We start from the raw sequence: 17100 nt of genomic DNA, 5'->3' as shown, positions 1-17100 counted from the left end.
AGCATCAATGGTTTGGCATTCAGCTTTCTTTATGGTCCAAATCTCACATCCATATGTGACTACTGGGAAAACAATAGCTTTGACTAGATGGACCGTTGTCGGCAAAGTGATGTCTCTGCTTCTTAAAATGCTATCTAGGTTTGTCATAGCTTTTCTTCCAAGGAGTGTCTTTTAATTTCATGGCTACAGTCAAGGTCCGCAGTGATTTTGGACCCCACGAAAATATAGTCTGTCACTGTTTCCATTCCCCCCACCCATCAGTTTGCTGTGAAGTGATGGGACTGGATGCCATGATCTTAGTTTTTTGAATGTTGTGCTTTAAGCCAGCTTTTTCACTCTCCTCTTTCATCCTCATCAAGAGGCTCTTTAGTTCCTCTTCACTTTCTGCCATGAGGGTGGTGTCATCTGCATGTCTGAGGATATTGGTATTTCTCCCAGCAATCTTGATTCTAGCTTGTGCTTCATCCAGCCCAGCATTTTGCATGATGTACTCTGCATATAAGTTAAATAAGCAGGGTGACAATATACAACCTTGCTGTACTCCTTTCCCAGTTTGGAACCAGTCTGTTGTTCCATGTCCAGTTCTGACTGTTGCTTCTTGACCTGCATACAGATTTCTCATGAGGCAGGTAAGCTTGTCTGGTATTCCTATCTCTTTAAGAATTCCCACAGTTTATTGTGATCCACACAGTCAAAGGCTTTGGCATAGTCAATAAAGCACAAACAGATGTTTCTCTGGAACTCTCTTGCTTTTTCGATAATCCATTGGGGATCGAATGATGTTGGCAATTTGATCTCTGGTTCCTCTGCCTTTTCTAAAACCAGCTTGAACATCTGGAAGTTCACGGTTCACGTATTGCTGAAGCCTGGCCTACAGAATAGCTTTCCATCCACAAAAACAAGGGGAATATATAACTGTGTATAACACAATGTGCCATGTCAGGCATGTTGCTGTTATATTTTGTTTATTACGAGGGACTAATCATTCTATGTGGCTCAAAGTGAAGTGAAGTGAAGTGAAGTGAAGTCGCTCAGTCCTGTCCGACTCTTTGTGACCCCATGGACTGTAGCCTATCAGGCTCCTCTGTCCATGGGATTTTCCAGGCAGAGTGCTGGAGTGGGTCGCCATTTCCTTCTCCAGGGGATCTTCCCGACCCAGGAATCGAACCCAGGTCTCCCGCATTGTGGGCAGTGCTTTACCGTCTGAGCCAGCTGGTAAAGAATCTGCCTGCAATTTGGGAGATCTGGATTTGATCCCTGGGTTGGGAAGATCCCCTGGAGAAGCCTTTCCCTTTCCCAGTAATCTGGCCTGGAGAATTTCATGGACTGTATAGCCCATGGGGTCGCAGAGTCAGACACTACTGAACAACCTTCACTCACTCGCCCAAGCATTCTATCATCAAGGTTTATAATGACATATAAATTGGTCTGCTGAGAGTTGTAGACCATACAGTCTGATGGCCTTGTAGGGAGTCGTTCCCAGAAATTCCTTCTTAAATGGTATACTTTATAGTATATGTATCCTGAAAAAGAAGAATAAAACAGATACTGGAATATAGAGTTCCATTCAGTCATCAACAATTGGTCCAATTCATCATCATATGGCATCAACAAAATGTAACCCAAAGTGATGCCATTCAAGTTGCTGGCTTCTATTCAAACTTGTCAGGTTCCAAAAGCAGGGATTGTCTCGGCAAGCATATGGCTTCACTATTTTAAGCACCTGGTATACTTGTGCTCAGAGAAGGCAATGGCAACCCACTCCAGTACTCTTGCCTGGAAAATCCCATGGACGGAGGAGCCTGGTAGGCTGCAGTCCATGGGGCCGCCAAGAGTCGGACACGACTGAGTGACTTCACTTTCACTTTTCACTTTCATGCATTAGAGAATGAAATGGCAACCCACTCCAGTGTTCTTGCTTGGAGAATCCCAGGGACGGGGAGCCTGGTGGGCTGCTGTCTATGGGGTCACACAGAGTTGGACACGACTGAAACGACTTAGCAGCAGCAGCAGCAGCAGCAGCAGCAGCATACTTGTGCTAAGAGACAAGGCTTTTGCTCTGAGCCTCTCTCAAGGCACCAGTGTAATAGTGGATTTCCTTCATTGCATAAACCATTTATTCATTCCTTTTCCCTCAGTTACCATTTCTCTTTTTCTCCATTCATCATTGATTTTAACCCAAACTTTTCCACCTGTGGAGGGGATGTTAAGGGCAGTTGCTGTGCTGGTCCAGATTGCTGACAGCAATACCAGTCTAGCAATGCATCTTCCCTCAGTCTATTCCCATTCATACAGGTAGTGTTACATAGATAAAGAACTAGTGGGCTACTCTGACCAGTAAGTAATAGAGCTGTATTAACTGAAATTCAACTATCTTCACCCAGGTATTCATTATGGTTTCTTGGACCCTTTGTGTCCTTTTCTGCTGGAAAAATAGGAATCTACAATGGTGAGTCACACCTCCTAATTTAGTCCAGTGTTCTGGACATTTGTTTGCTGTAGCATAATAGTAAGGAATTACTTTTCTTTCTGGTAAAGAGATGTTTCTTTGCCCCTCTGTAAGTCTTCTTCTGTATTTCCTTGGCTCCCCTAAACTGGAGATTGTGCATGGGAGTTATTTCAGCTCCCCAAACCCATGGATTGGTATGGATCTTTCATTAGCTCCCCAGTCCCTAAAGACAGCATGTGTGTGTGTGTGTGGGGGGGAGGTTCACATGGTTCTTTACTCCGGAAATTGCACATGGGTGTTCCTTTGGCTTTCTTCCCCAGAGATTGCATAAAGGGTTCCCTCAGCTCTCTAATCTTGGTTTAACTATTTGTTAATCTCATAACTGATGCTTTTGAAATGTGAAGAGAACACTCTTGAGAGTCTTTTGAACAGCAAGGATATCAAACCAGTTTAATCGTAAAGGAAATCAACTCTGATTATTCCATTGGAAGGACTGATGCTGAAGCTCCAATATTTTGGCCACTTGATGCAAAGAGCCAACTCACTGGAAAAGAGCCTGAGGCTGGCTGGAAAAGATTGAGGGCAGGAGGAGAAGGGGCCAACAGATGTTGAGATGGTTGGATGGCATCATTAACTCAATGGACATGAGCTTGAGAGAAGCCTGGCATGCTGCAGTCCATGGGGCTGCAGAAAGCCAGACACAACTGAGCAACTGAACAGTAACAACAACAAATCTCATTCTGCCAGGTGTCTTCCCTACTCTTCTTCTCTGCTTATTATATGTTTTGCCATTACTGCACTTACTTAGTTTAATAAATTCATAAATGGCAAAAATTTACCAAAGGCAATTTGGAACTTCAGAGACTTCTTTGGAAAACTTGAGGCCTTCCCAAACTGGCACATCCAAGCCCTGCCTCTTCTCATCACTTCCATTCCTTCTTCCTCCTCTTACTGCCTTTGTTCTTCCCTGAAGTTGCCTTAAGTCCTTTGATCTGTCTCCCTTCAACATCCCTGCCTGATCTTTCTCTTCCTCCTCCAGCCCCTCAGCTTCCTGTAATCACTAGACTATAGTCACTCCTGACTCCAAAGGCAACCACCTAAAGCTGAGAAAGCTAACTGGAAACAGACTGGCTATTTTATCCACTCAGATATTTTTGGAGACATTCAGGTGGCTTCTGGGTATCTCTTTGGCCTGTCTTCCCATATTTATCCCTCCCACAGCCTCCATAAGATTGGGTCTTCCCAAGTGGCACAGTGGTAAAGAATCTGCCTGCCAATGAAGGAGACACAAGAGACACAGGTTCCATCCCTGGGTTGGGAAGATCCCCTGGAGTAGAAAATGGCAACCCACTTCAGTATTCTTGCTTGGAAAAGTCCCATTGACAGAGAAGCCTGCAGGTTACAGTCCATGGGGTTGTAAAGAGTTGGACATGACTGAGCACACACACAACTCCATAAGTATTACACATCAGGTCAAAGTAGACAGTGGGAACTCTAAGCTCTCATATTAAACAGATAACCTCACTTGTTCTATCTGTCAGAATAATCCTGATAAAAATATAAAGGGGGGCAAAGACAAGGGCCATAACTGTGTTATATTAACCAAGGAGTTCTATATTTCTGTGTTTATATATGACTCAACTAAAATTTTAGAATGATAGCTATAAGATCCTTATTTGTATCTGTCTGTATGTTTATATATGTATGTATGTTATGTAATGTTTTTCTGACTTTCAGATAGTGTTACCAAGTTGTTCAAATATCCTGACAACTTTTGACATCTTGCCTCTATCCAAATTGATATCTTTTATATACTTGATATCTTTTATCTTGATAGCTTTTATTTTTTATATACTTGATATCTTTTATATATCTTTTATATACTTTTTTATCCTTTATAAAATTGACTTTGGGGTTTCCCAGAGGGCCACTGGAAAATCACAAAGGATTTGTTCTTTCATCTTGTAAAAAGAGGGGCTAAAAATGATTAGCTTTATTTACTATTATATAAATGATTATATAAATTATGTGGGAAGTGTTGTCAAAAAATACTTAGCCTTCCCTAGATTAAAGTTGTTTGGGTAAAATATTATTAATATAAATATTTCAAAAATTATGTAAGGTTCCTAGAGATTTGTCATTGTGCTCACTGTCTGATATATTTTTATTTGTGTCATCATGCTGCTTTACCTTATGTTGTGTGTGTGTACATGTTCAGTCACTCAGCCATGTCTGACTCTTTGCAACCCCATGGACTACAGCCCTCCAAGGTCCTCTGTCCATGGGATTTTTCAGGCAAGAAGACTGGAGTGGGGTGCCATCTCCTACTCCAGGGGATCTTCCTGACCCAGGGATTGAACCCACATCTCTTGGATCTCCTGCATTGGCACCTGGGGAAGCCCCTTACCTAATTTAAGGTAGCAACAATACAATTTTATAAATAATACTTTCAATTATTTGAAAAACATTAACTTGGTCACAGTTTTACTTCTCAAAATCCACAATATTATTGGCTAACTGGGGACTGTAAATTTCATTTGGAAGTTTGCATCATTCACCTTTTGAGTTTTCTTAATAGGTAGATATGTAGGACCTTTTCTTCAGCTCCTAAATCTCATGATTATAAACTAAATATGTTCTTACTATCATATATGTTTTCTCTCTGGCTTAAAACCTCCCCTTGTAAAAGGGCTGCTGCGACTGTGATTGCTAAACTTTTATTAGGACAAGTGTTCCAGACTGGCTCTTTCAAGTGACTGAAGGGTCCATTTCATGAATAAAGTCATCCAAGAAATCCAATGAGTTCTTCATTTATCACAAAAATTACACTGTCTTTGTCATCCTCTTACTCATTTGGAATGATAGAGCTAATGGACTATTAAAATAAAAACTTGCTAACCTGATGGAAGAAGTCAATCTCCCATAGCCTAAGGGTTTCACCCTTATCCCTGATTGTTCTCTGGTCCTTTCTGATGGGTCATACCAACTGTTCTCTTATAAAATTATTGGCTAGCCCTTAGAATTCTCTATTCTGTTGGGCTCTTGAAGACTCTAACTAGGTCAATTCAGACATTCTAAAATTTGGCAAGAAATTTGTTCATTATTCCCAAACTTCTCTTCAGCAAGTTGAAGCTGCTTTTTCTCCATTTCTCCCATGTATACCACTATATAACCTAGAAACTGGAGACTTAATTCTCTCAAGGCAACCAGAAGACTAATCTTGAGTCTTATTGTGTGTGTGTGTGTTAAGTCACTTCAGTTGTGTCCAGCTCTTTGCAACTCTATGGACTGTAGCCTGCCAGGCTCCTCTGTCCATGGGGATTCTCCAGGCAAGAATACTGGAGTGGGGTGCCATGCCCTTCTCCAGGGGATCTCCTTGACCCAGGGAACAAACCCATGTCTCTGATGTCTCCTGCATTAGCAGGTGGGTTCTTTACCACTAGTGCCACTTAGGAAGCCCCTTGAGTCTTATTAACAGGGCCCTTTCATCATTCTCTCTACATCATTAACTCTACCACCAAACCCCAGGGGGTCAAATCCTTGATTGGTGTTTCTCAACTGAAAAGATATTAAAATCTACTCTAAATGGAAGTGCATCCCAACTGCACACTCTAAACTGAAGGTCTTGGAAAGTGGCCAGTAAGATGGAAGATGAGGAAATTGCTGAGAGCTGGAAGGAGATGGCAGACAGTGGGGAAGTCCAAATCTTCTTCAAGAGTGCCTATTGTGATTCAAGATGACAGCCTTCCCAGGAGCCCCCTCTACAGATTAGCATCCTCAAGAGGCCCAACTGCACTGGTGTGATCAGCAGCCCCAACTCCACCAGCAGGCCAGCCCTAGTGTCAAGTCCCTAGTGCAGCAGGAGGTAGCAGAGCCTGGGCAACACCAGCCCTGAAGAGGATCAAGAGAAATCGACTCGACAGGCCAATCAGGATCTCCCAACCCAAAGACAGCAGGTATCTCAGCAATGTGATCAGACGGTGTTTGGGTCCTGATGGGTCACAAAGCTTCAAACAGCACAGATAAATGCAGGCAGGAATGGATATTGCTGTCATCACTTCCTGAGTGGGCCATTGGCTGCGGGTCACACTGCTGTGGCAGACAGCTGGACTTGAGCAGAGGGAACGAACTGGCTTACTTGCACTCTGATCCCCTTTGCTCCACCCACTGTGACCATGAACCCCATATGCTGTGACTTCCCTCCCCCCTCTTCCTACTGTGACTGGCGCAGCTACAAGGGCTCCCCTGCTCAATGGGAAGAAAAAGGGTGGGGAGTTAGAGGAGGGTTGGGAGATCCACCAAGGACTCGAGTAGAGAGTCAGACAGTACCACTTGGCTACTTGGGGTAAAGTCAGTGCCAGCAATAATAGTTCATCATGCTCATTAACTTGAGATTTCAAAACACAACTGAGAACTCCCATCCACACACCCTCAAGTGCATGTCTTCATCATTCAAAAACCAAGTTCCATTTGAAAATATCCTTTTTTCCTTTTCTTCCTAATTTTGTTTCTTTACACAAATTTAAAAAAAAATAAATTTTATTTATTATTATTTATTTATTGGCTGTGCTGGGCCTTTGAAGCTTTCTCTAGTTGGGGTGAGTAGGGGCTACTCTTTAGTAGTGGTACATGAGCTTCCCACTGTGGTGGTTTCTGTTGTTGTGGAGCACAGGCTCTAAGGCCCAAGGGCTTCAGTAGCTGTGGTACACTGACTCAGTTTGTGGCGCTTGGGCTTAGTTGCTCTGTGGCATGTGGGATCTTCCTGACCATGGATCAAATCCATGTCCCCTGCATTGCAAGACAGACTCTTAATCCCTGGACCACCAGGGAAGTCCCTGTTTATACTAATATTTGATTTATCAAAAAAAGTGACTGGGGGGTTTTTTAGCAGTTTAATGAATTTTTAATTGAGAAAGAATAGTTTGATAGCCTACTTAAAAATGTTTCTGGGCAATTTGCTAGAAACATTAACCAATGAATAGTTTGGTAGTCTACTTAAAAATGTTTCTGGGCTAGGCATATACTCTGAGGAAACCAAAATCAAAAGAGACACATGTATCCCATTGCTCATTGCAGCACTATTTACAATAGCTAGAACATGGAAGCAACTTAGATGTCCATCGACAGATGAATGGATAAAGAAGTTGTGGTATACATACACAATGGAATACTACTCAGCCATAAAAAGGAATGCTTTTGAGTCAGTTCTAATGAGGTGGATGAACTTAGAAACTATTGTACAGAGTGAAGTGAGTCAGAAAGAGAAAGATAAATGCCAGAAGCCAGCGTGAGGAATCCCACCTGTGACAAGGTCATGTGGCAGAGATTTGATGGGCAAGGCGAGTCAAATCTCAGGGTGTCCCCCTGGTATTTCCCAGGCATGTACCCCCAAAACCAAAAATCTGCCAGCCTTTGTACTCTGCTTTTTCACTTTTCTGACACTCTCTGGAAAAAGTCAAATCGGGGCTTTAGTCTTCTGCATTTGAAAGGGATGTTTCAGTTAAACCCCTCTGATAGCTCTCTAGCTTGCCTAACAGGTTCCCCCGGACCTCTTACAGCTTGTGAATTGCTTACAGCCCCCCAACTGCGAGAGGCACTAAGCTTAAAAAAGCATCTTAAAGATACAGAGCCTTTTCTAAAGAGCTAAAAATCATATTGGTGATGGGTTTTCACTGTTGACTCAATGATTGCTGCCAGGCCTCCATATTCTTTATCTTTTAGGCACCTGGGAAGATGTTAATCAATGTAAACGGGATATGGAAGAAGATATATAGTAGTTTTGATGTTAGCAACACTAGACTTTTGAGTTAATTACTTTTCTTTTGTTATAAATCACTGTACTCCTTTTACTTGTTATAAATTGCTGTATCTTTGCTATGTAAGAATGTAACTTTATTTAGTGTTTTCTGAGAGTGGCACCAGACTTTGAGAAGAACAACACAAATAAGTCTTCTAGTTGACAAACATTTATCAGAAAAAAGGCTGTAAAATGTTAATTGGCCCTTTTGGCTGGAAGATGATGTAGATCACCTAAGATTTGTGTATACAACTAGGTATGCAGAGAGAAAAGCCTGGTTTTGCTAAGAATCTGGGCTGCTAACGCTGCATAACTTTGTGTTACCCATTGATCTCCATGTATTATCAAAAGTATAAAAAGCCTTCTGAACAAAAAAGGACGGACCAGTTTCTCGGACTAGTCTCTCGGCCTAGTTTCTTGGGAATCTGGCTCCCCACCCGCCCCATCTCTCTCTCTCTCTCTCTCTCTCTTTTTCTCCCTCTCCCTCCCTCTCCTCTTTACTCTAATTTCAGGCTGAATTCCCATCTGGAGCGGGGCAGCTCACCACGTCTACTTACTTGTCCTGGCTTCTAAGACCCGCGTGAAAGGGAGCCCAAGGCGGGGCACCCTTCAATATTCAAATGGGTGCCGGTGGCCTAACGTAGATGGTGCAAATCTCTTGTCCTGAGATTTTATTGGTCTTCCCCATAAGCCAAGTTATTCAGCATTCTTTCTCCACTAAAATTTCCTACTATACTATTTCCTCTTAATCTCTTAATATTTCTAATTAAATAAATAAGTTTTTCCCTCGCCTATCCGTCTCCCCTTCAAATCACCCTGGTTCCACCAGGGCTGGACCCTGGCAGATAAATACTGTATTCTAACATATATATATGGAATCTAGAAAAATGGTACCAAAGAATTTACTTACAGGGCAACAATGGAGAAAGAGACAAAGAGAATAGACTTATGGACTTGGGGAGAGGAGAGGAGAGGGTGAGATGTATGGAAAGAGGAACATGGAAACTTATATTACCATATGTAAAACAGCCAATAGGGATTTGCTGTATGGCTCAGGAAACTCAAACAGGGGCTCCATACCAACCTAGAGGAGGGGATGGGGAGGGAGATGGGAGAGAGATTCAAAAAGGAGGGGATCTATGTATACCTATGGCTGATTCATGCTGAGGTTTGACAGAAAACAACAAAATTCTGTAAAGCAATTATCCTTCAATAAAAAATTAATTAAAAAAATCCATTTTTCGACTCATCTTCCATTTGTACTAAAATGGCTTTTCCAGTGATGTTGTTTCAATAAAGGAGTAGCATAGTGTTAAAAAAATGTTTCTGGGCAATTCACTAGAAGCATTAACCAACATGATTTTGGTGAGCTTAGCTTCTGTATTCCTACTGAAGCCCAGAAAAAGGGCAAGGATCTGTAGTCCCCAGGACAGACCCCAAACCTATACCTCCCTACCCCCAGCTATGTCCCAGGGCATCTGGGCCCTGCCTGGAGACTGGACTAGCTCTATAGGCTCAGAGAGCCTGGGGAGGGTGTCAACCACTCACCTAGTCTAGTATTTTGGGTGATAGATAAATGAACAGACTTCCTCTTCCAAAACCCCTCAGGGTGGTTCCCCACCAGCCAGGCTTGCTACTTCTAGAAGAGGGCGGGGAGTGAGGCTGCTCTCCTGGGCTTTAGGAGTAAGGGCTGCAAGACTTGCTCAGTGTTTTGTTGTCAGCACAGGGAAAGCCAGGAGACAGTCTGACTCCAGGACTATGAGCCTCCTGCCAAGTGTGGTCAGAAGGTAGGTGGATCTTCCCACTCCAGCAAGCCTTAGAACACCTAAGGGTCTGTGGAGTGCTGCCTCTGTTGATGGCATCAGCTCGGTAACTCTATCCAGTATATTTCCCTTGTGAAATCACTACCTTATGAGCAAACCATTCTGAACACACTTGGGAAAAGACAAGCTGTGCATTGTAAAGATGGGTAATGGCAGACTGGTTTCCCATAGTCTTAGTCTATCCTCTACCAGAGAAAGGGCATGGAATGAAGGCAGTTTCCCCTCTGTCCTTGGATCCTGGAGATTTGCTTTGGTTCTTTGAGGTGGAAGAGATGTAGGGGGCCCTGCCCAGGGCAGCAGTGAGTATATAAATCTGTCTTCTCTCAGGCTTTCTGATCTTTTCCATTGCCTTATGTCCCTCAGCCAGTCAGACGACCTCCTCACTCAGCAGATGAGTTTTGGAGTGGCTGTTGTGACATTTATGATTAGTGCAGCTTGCTCTGGCTAAGGTGGCAAGCCAGGTCTTGCAGGCTCACTCCACCTTTGCATTGCCTGGCTTTCAGCCTGTTCTGTGGGGATGTCAATCGGGCCCAGCAAGCCTTGGCCCACTACATCTTCCTTTTAGGAGGAAAGGTCGGCTCTCAGTTGGATCTCCAACTAGTCCATAGCACAGGCTTACAACTGTGTGAAGGCAGGCAATTGTTCGTGAGCAGAGCTGAAATAAAGCTTCAGTCTCTAAGAACCCGCAGGAAGTTGAATGGTGCCCACAGGCTGTTCTGAGGGGAAATGACCTCCAGGAATAGGTACAGGAAAAGGTTGCTACTGTCTTTACGGTTCCACTGCCCTGACCAAGTTTCCGCGTTTTAAACGGTTAGCATCCATCTCTCCTATAATAGTGGTTTCTGGCCCAAGTGAGACTATGCTTTCCCATTGGAGGAGGTACAGAGGTAGGCCAGGTGGGAAGACTGGAAGTGCTTGTTGCTCAGCTGTTGGGACCACCTGTTCTTGCTCACCTCCTCTAGTGGGAACCAAGGGAAGGCTGACTGATGAGTGTCTGTGAATCAAGAATGTAGTAGGGACTGATGCTCCCACCTCCCTCTGGCCAAAGATGGGACTCTGTCTGCTGGGAGCTTGTCATCACACCAGCAGTCATATCCTGGCTTCCCAGATGGAGAGGTGGCAGGAAAAATTTTAAAAAGAAAAAAGAAAACAGGAAACTATTGTGTTGGGGGGAGGTGGGAGGGGAGATGTGAGAATGGTTTGGATTTTGCACATGTGTGTGTGTGTGTTTTATCATAGTTGTCTATAACTCTTCTTAAGTACTTTTCCATTTTTAAAAAAAAATTTTTAAGTAAATTGTAGGCTTTAGCTTGGAAAACCTCAGGGGAGTGGGGGGCAGAAACCTGAGGCTGCTGCTCCTCTATCTGCCTTTACAGTACTATTCCCTTCTCCCAGCTCCTCCATGGCCCCAGGAGCCAGGCCTCAGCCCTTCCAGCTAACCACTTCCCATAAGCCATTACTCTGATGTTGGCCTGTAATCAAAGGAGCTGGGGGGCTGGGCCTGGGACCAACCCTTCTTCACCCACTCTGTCAGGGTGCTCCCCACTTGCAGGCAGGAGGCAGCACCCCATCTGCTACCATCAGCCCCTTCCAGAGCCCACTGCCCTGCCCAGCCCTGGCTAGCCTAGCCATACACTGCTTGGCCCCATCTGGGGATGCTCTGCTTGAGGGTGGGGTGGCAGGGTTGCTCCAGCCTCCCTGGTAGGCAGAGACTCTAGAAACTTCTGGGGCCCTGTTTTTGGCCATGTGATTTCATGGGTGCACATGAGCCCCTTGGGTATCTGAACACAGGGGCATGGGACAGAGGGCTATACCCCTGCCGTCCTGCTCTGCTGGTCTAGTGGGCAAATGCCCACCCTACCCCACCCCACACCATGGGCTCCTGAATTGGCAGATTAAGCATGTTATAAATTGTATTTTAAATACATGATTTAAACTTGTAAAAAAAATAAATTGAGAGTCCCTTGAGAACCCCTGGAAGCAGACATTGCCACAAGGGATACTGCTTTCATAAGAACTTCAGACCAAGGAGATGACACCATGAGGTGGTCAGCTTCTGCCCAAGATGCCAAACAAGACCCTGTAGGATGCTCTTGTGTACTTCCTAATCTCACTATTTTTACTGTTCTTGCAAAATCATGTTTTTTCTCTATCTACTCCAGCATCACCGTTACTATCCACATAATTCCCCCTCCCTTACAACTGAAGACTTCCATAATGAGCCTTCTTTTTTTTTATGTGATTTATTTATTTTAAAAAATTTTTTAAATTTTACTTTATTTTACTTTACAATACTGTATTGGTTTTACCATACATCAACCTGAATCCACCATGGGTGTACACGTGTTCCCAATCCTGAAACCCCCTCCCACATCCCTCCCCATACCATCTCTCTGGGTCATCCCAGTGCACCAGCCCCAAGCATCCTGTATCCTGCATCGAACCTAGACTGGCGATTTGTTTCTTCATAATGAGCCTTCATTTGTATTATTTCATTTTCCCCTTCACCCAAGGTATTCTCCCCTTTAACAATTCCACCACCCCTGCAAGGAGCCCAGAATCCATAGCCTTCCTTCACCCAACTCATAGTACAGTCTCACAGCCTCACTTTAGAATGCAGGTTATGTTCACTCTCTTCTTTGGAAACTTCCAGTTTCCCTTAAATCCCTATGCCATCTCATATTTAAGGGCATCCTTTGTGCTCTCACTCAGAGTCTTTTCTCTAGGGAAAAAAGCAGGGTCACTCAGCGTTTTTCTCTACACTTTGAAAGGAATCTCCTTCAAACTCAATACTTTTCAAAAAGGGCAATCCATGCTTAACCAGACTGCCCTTTTTTTCTCACCTTAACTACTCTATTACCTCTGATTTAAGTTTTCCAGACACTAGATGAGCCAAAAGTCTATAAAACATGTTACAACTACAAGCTTAGGCAAAATCCAAGCCCCAGAAGGAGGCTGTGCTCTTGTCTCATCACATTCTTAAGAAGACTTAAAGCAAGAGGCCAAGAGACTGGGAGTAAATCTAAAAACACTTGCTGCAGCAAGTCAAGTATGGGCTACCTGCATGCCTAGAGCTGCTGTTGTGTGGGCTGCTTAGAAGTTCGTCTGACCACCTGCATCTTCTGTGCTCTGCTACAGGAAATAACCATGACTGTGAATAATCTTACCAAAACCACTAATATCACTGCCTGAGAACTACAGGAGCTCCAATGAGTGGATCTTCATAATTATCTGGCATTGGACACCATCCTGGTGTGGGGCACTTGTGACTGGAAGCCATTGCTGTGTGTGTGTTCCTTGAAACCTCTTTGATGTCTATGCCATCACCAAAAACATTCAGACATTCCAGAAAATTCTTCAGATTCTCACTGTCATCTTCACTCTCTGAATACTCTTCAGGCCCAATGTCTAGGAATCTTCTCAACTCATTGTCTCTGAACATCAAATCTTAGATTTACTCCCTTATTAAAGCTTTAATAGCTATTATTTTATTTTATTCCTAAGTATGCATGCATGCTAAGTCACTTCAGTTGTGTCCGACTCTTGTGACCCTATGGACTGTAGCCCACCAGGCTCCTCTGTCCGTGAGAGTCTCCAGGCAAGAACACTAGAGTGGGTTGCCATGCCCTCTTCCAGGGGATCTTCCCAACCCAGGGATCAAAACTGTGTCTCGAATGTCTCATGTCTCCTGCATTGGCAGGTGGGTTCTTTGCCACCAGTGCCACCTGGGAAGCCCAAGATTCTTCAACAGCTGTCAGCCTAACAGAACAATCAACAGATAACACACAGTCCTTCAAGAACAACAGGAACATGAAGGCCAGCACCCCCTTGAAAACTATCTGGACCTAACTCAACTTCCTAATGGGGCTTCAGTGGCGGCTCAGTGGTTAAGAATCTGCCTGCAAAGCAGGATACTCAGGTTCAACCCCTGGGTCAGTACTCTAGTACTCTTGCCTAGAGAATCGCATGGACAGAGGAGCCTGGCAGGCTTCAGTCCATAGGGTTGCACAGAGTCGGACATGACTAAAGTGGCTAAAGCAGCAGCAGCAGCAGCAACTTCTCAGGAACTCTTATTCCATAAGGACAGATTTTGTTTGACTTAATGAGGGGGGCACTAAGTGTTCACAATTACCTATTGCTTACCCTCTGCTTTGTCTTGACCACATTTTAGTCAGCCTTCTTCCTTCCTATAGGCTCCTGAACTCTGCTTGCCCCCAAGCCTGAGAAAGCACAAAAAAGGTGAATTTTAACTCCCTTCTCAGTTTCTCCTGGGATACTTTAAATTGTGTGGATATGGCATGACTGGCTGTATTTCTTTTCACTGCTGTGGTGTCCTGCACATACTCTGTTTCTCCTGCCCCTCCACCCACAAATTAGTGATCCTAAAGTGGTTAGTATCAGGACAATATTTGGAAAGATTGTGGCATTGGAGAGTTGTGGCTAGTGTGGTTGGTAAGGGCAAGTCCTTGTGAGGTTCTGCTGCTGAGTAAATATCTACTGCAGTTTTGAGTCAAACCCAGTATCCAGTGTTGGACAAGGGGAAGCTTGTCATAGGGCAGGCCCTTTACCAGGGATTCCCTTACAGGCCCACCAAGACTCTCACTGCTGCCTGTATTCTGTGTTCCTGTGAAGGCAAGTTGTGCAGCTTAGAGCAGTTCAAGGTGATGTTAATAGGACTTTATAATTTCTAGCCAAGCAAACCTGCATATTATCCACCTCATACTCAGCATCCGAGTCAGCTCAATTTGTTATGGGCTCAGCCCATGATTGGCCACATATTTGAAGTAAGAGTTGACCCACAGACACCTGTACTGTGAGTCACAAGTCATATCTTAGAGCCTGGCTTAGCAAGATTGGGTGTTGCAGATAGTAGTAGAGATGGGAGGAGGAATGCTAGCCTTAGTGATGGTGTCTGTGGTTGTGTTCGTAGGACTGACTGAACTGAATGGCCAGTAGCATGCTTCCCATGGTTCCAGTCCTGACCCATGTTGTATGTTTCCCTGTTTTGTGTAAGGGGCATGTTGTTTCCAAACATTGTCAGCACTAGAGTATAGTTTGCCAAGGGAGGGTGATCCATCAGTGGTGTGTAATCAACACTGGTAAAGGATGAACACCTCAAATATGGAAGGGGCACAGCAAGAGAGTAAAGGTAAAGGTCAGAGATTATCTGTGGGCAGCAGTAGGAGCTCTGGTTGTCCCTTGCCATGCCATGCCATGCTGTGCTACCTTGCTTCAGTTGTGCTTAACTCTTTGCGACCCTATGGACTGTAGCCCACCAGGCTCCTCTGTCCATGGGATTCTCCACACAAGAATACTGGAGTGGGTTGCCATGTCCTCCTCCAGGGGATCTTTCCCACCCAGGGATCGAACCCACCTCTCCTGCAGCTCCTGCATTGTAGGCAGGGGAAGCTCAGTTGTCCCTTGGATATCATCCAAATGGTATTACCCAGTCCAGGGGTAACTAATTCTACCTCCTGGGTGTTGAGAGCTGGTCCAAGGTTGTTCTATGGAGATTTAGTGGAGTATTTGGGCAGCAGATGAGGATGCTTTTCTCTCCAGATAGTGGTGAGTAGTTTGCTCAGCTTACATAGGATGAGAAGCAGAAGCTCCCATTTGATTATGGTCCCAAAGTTGGTGGTCCATGGCAGGTCCCTGTCGGGATTAAAGGGGAAGTGGTTGCTAGGTTCTTAATTTTCTACGAGGAAGAAGGGAAAAAGGTGAAAGCATCAAGTGGATGTTCCTTTGTTGCAGGCAGCATGCAAGTCTCCCATGTCCATGAAAACTAGTAATTGGGTTGTGTGCGGTGTGGACATGCCCACCAGGAGAGGTCACAACGTCTCCTTGGGTGGTCATTTCATTTGTTGTGAATTTTGATACAGTGCAGTCATATCTTAGGACTGCACCTTTGAACTTATGGGACCATTTTACTCCAGGTTCTCTCAGCAGCCTTTGTTTTTAAATACCATTATATCTGACAGTGGGGTAGGTGAAAACTCACACAATGTGATTTTGTACTACTCACTGTTGCTTTGCAGTGGAAACCTTGATGTATTTGTGTAACTAGCAGCACTCCCAAGGGCTGTCAGGCTGCTGTGTTAACCCTTCAGTAGTGTTAACAGAGGTTGGGGCCCCCAAAGGGAGAGCGATGGAAGGCCTGTGTGGGTATCCACCACTATTAAGCATATGTTAACATATATGTTCCTGTTGCTGCTTGGGGAGGCCCAGTGAAATCACTTTGCCATCTCTGATGTGGCCCTCCTTCTCTGTGAATTTTCCCTCCAGTGAGACATGCTCAATGTCTAGATTTCTGGTTTCTGCTACAGTCCCTGATGGTTTGTCTCACTGCTGATCTGATTTCTCTAACAATCCATTTTCATAACCCCATGATGCCCCAAAGCCCTGACCTCTCATGTGCCCCCTGATAGAAGTGGGGGTGGCTCCTCTCAAAGGTCAGGAGACTCCCCCTCCTTCCAGAGCCCTAGCTGCTCTGATGGTTCAGTTAGTTCATCAGGCTTGGCATCTTAAGGTATCTCCTCTGTGTCTTGTTTGGTATAAGCCGAGGTATGATGCACCCAGATGGGCAGAGTGGGAGCTAGTGTGGCAATTAGTCCCATAGCTCTTTATCCCAAATACCTGATTTTGCCAATGTGCTGACCAAGAAGTTAGCTCATGAATACTGACCAGGGGTCAGTAGAATATGAACGTTGGGGAAACGTTTGTCAAAGGCATACTCTATTGCTAGGACTATTACATGCTGTTCAGCCCATTGGATGCTTTGGTCTGTGCCCTGTATGGATTTTATGGTGATAGGATGTGGCTGTCTGTTTGGTCCCTTAACACCCCATGCTCACTCCATCAGTAAAGGAAGATAATTGCTTTTCTCATTTTGAGGGTGCTGACTGTCTTCCCTCCTGTCCCCATTGAGCAAGGGGTAGAGGCATTTCTGGGGTTTGGGTGAATTAGCCCCAGTGGTGACTACTAGAAAAACCAAAGCTTTGACTATAAAGATCCGTATTAGTGGGTAATTTTTC

The 17100-nt window shown here is 44.5% G+C and overlaps 1 pseudogene; it reads left to right on the top strand.

The window, feature by feature from the left end:
* The first annotated feature begins 6093 nt into the window (after window positions 1-6093).
* LOC120882083 lies at window positions 6094-6475 on the top strand (annotated as a pseudogene).
* The last annotated feature ends 10625 nt before the right edge of the window (window positions 6476-17100 follow it).

Source organism: Oryx dammah, unplaced genomic scaffold, assembly GCF_014754425.2.
Source record: "Oryx dammah isolate SB20612 unplaced genomic scaffold, SCBI_Odam_1.1 HiC_scaffold_23, whole genome shotgun sequence".
In the NCBI taxonomy this organism is placed as follows: domain Eukaryota; kingdom Metazoa; phylum Chordata; class Mammalia; order Artiodactyla; family Bovidae; genus Oryx; species Oryx dammah.
Note: the sequence above shows the minus strand (reverse complement) of the source record. Positions and strands in the feature narration are given on the sequence as shown.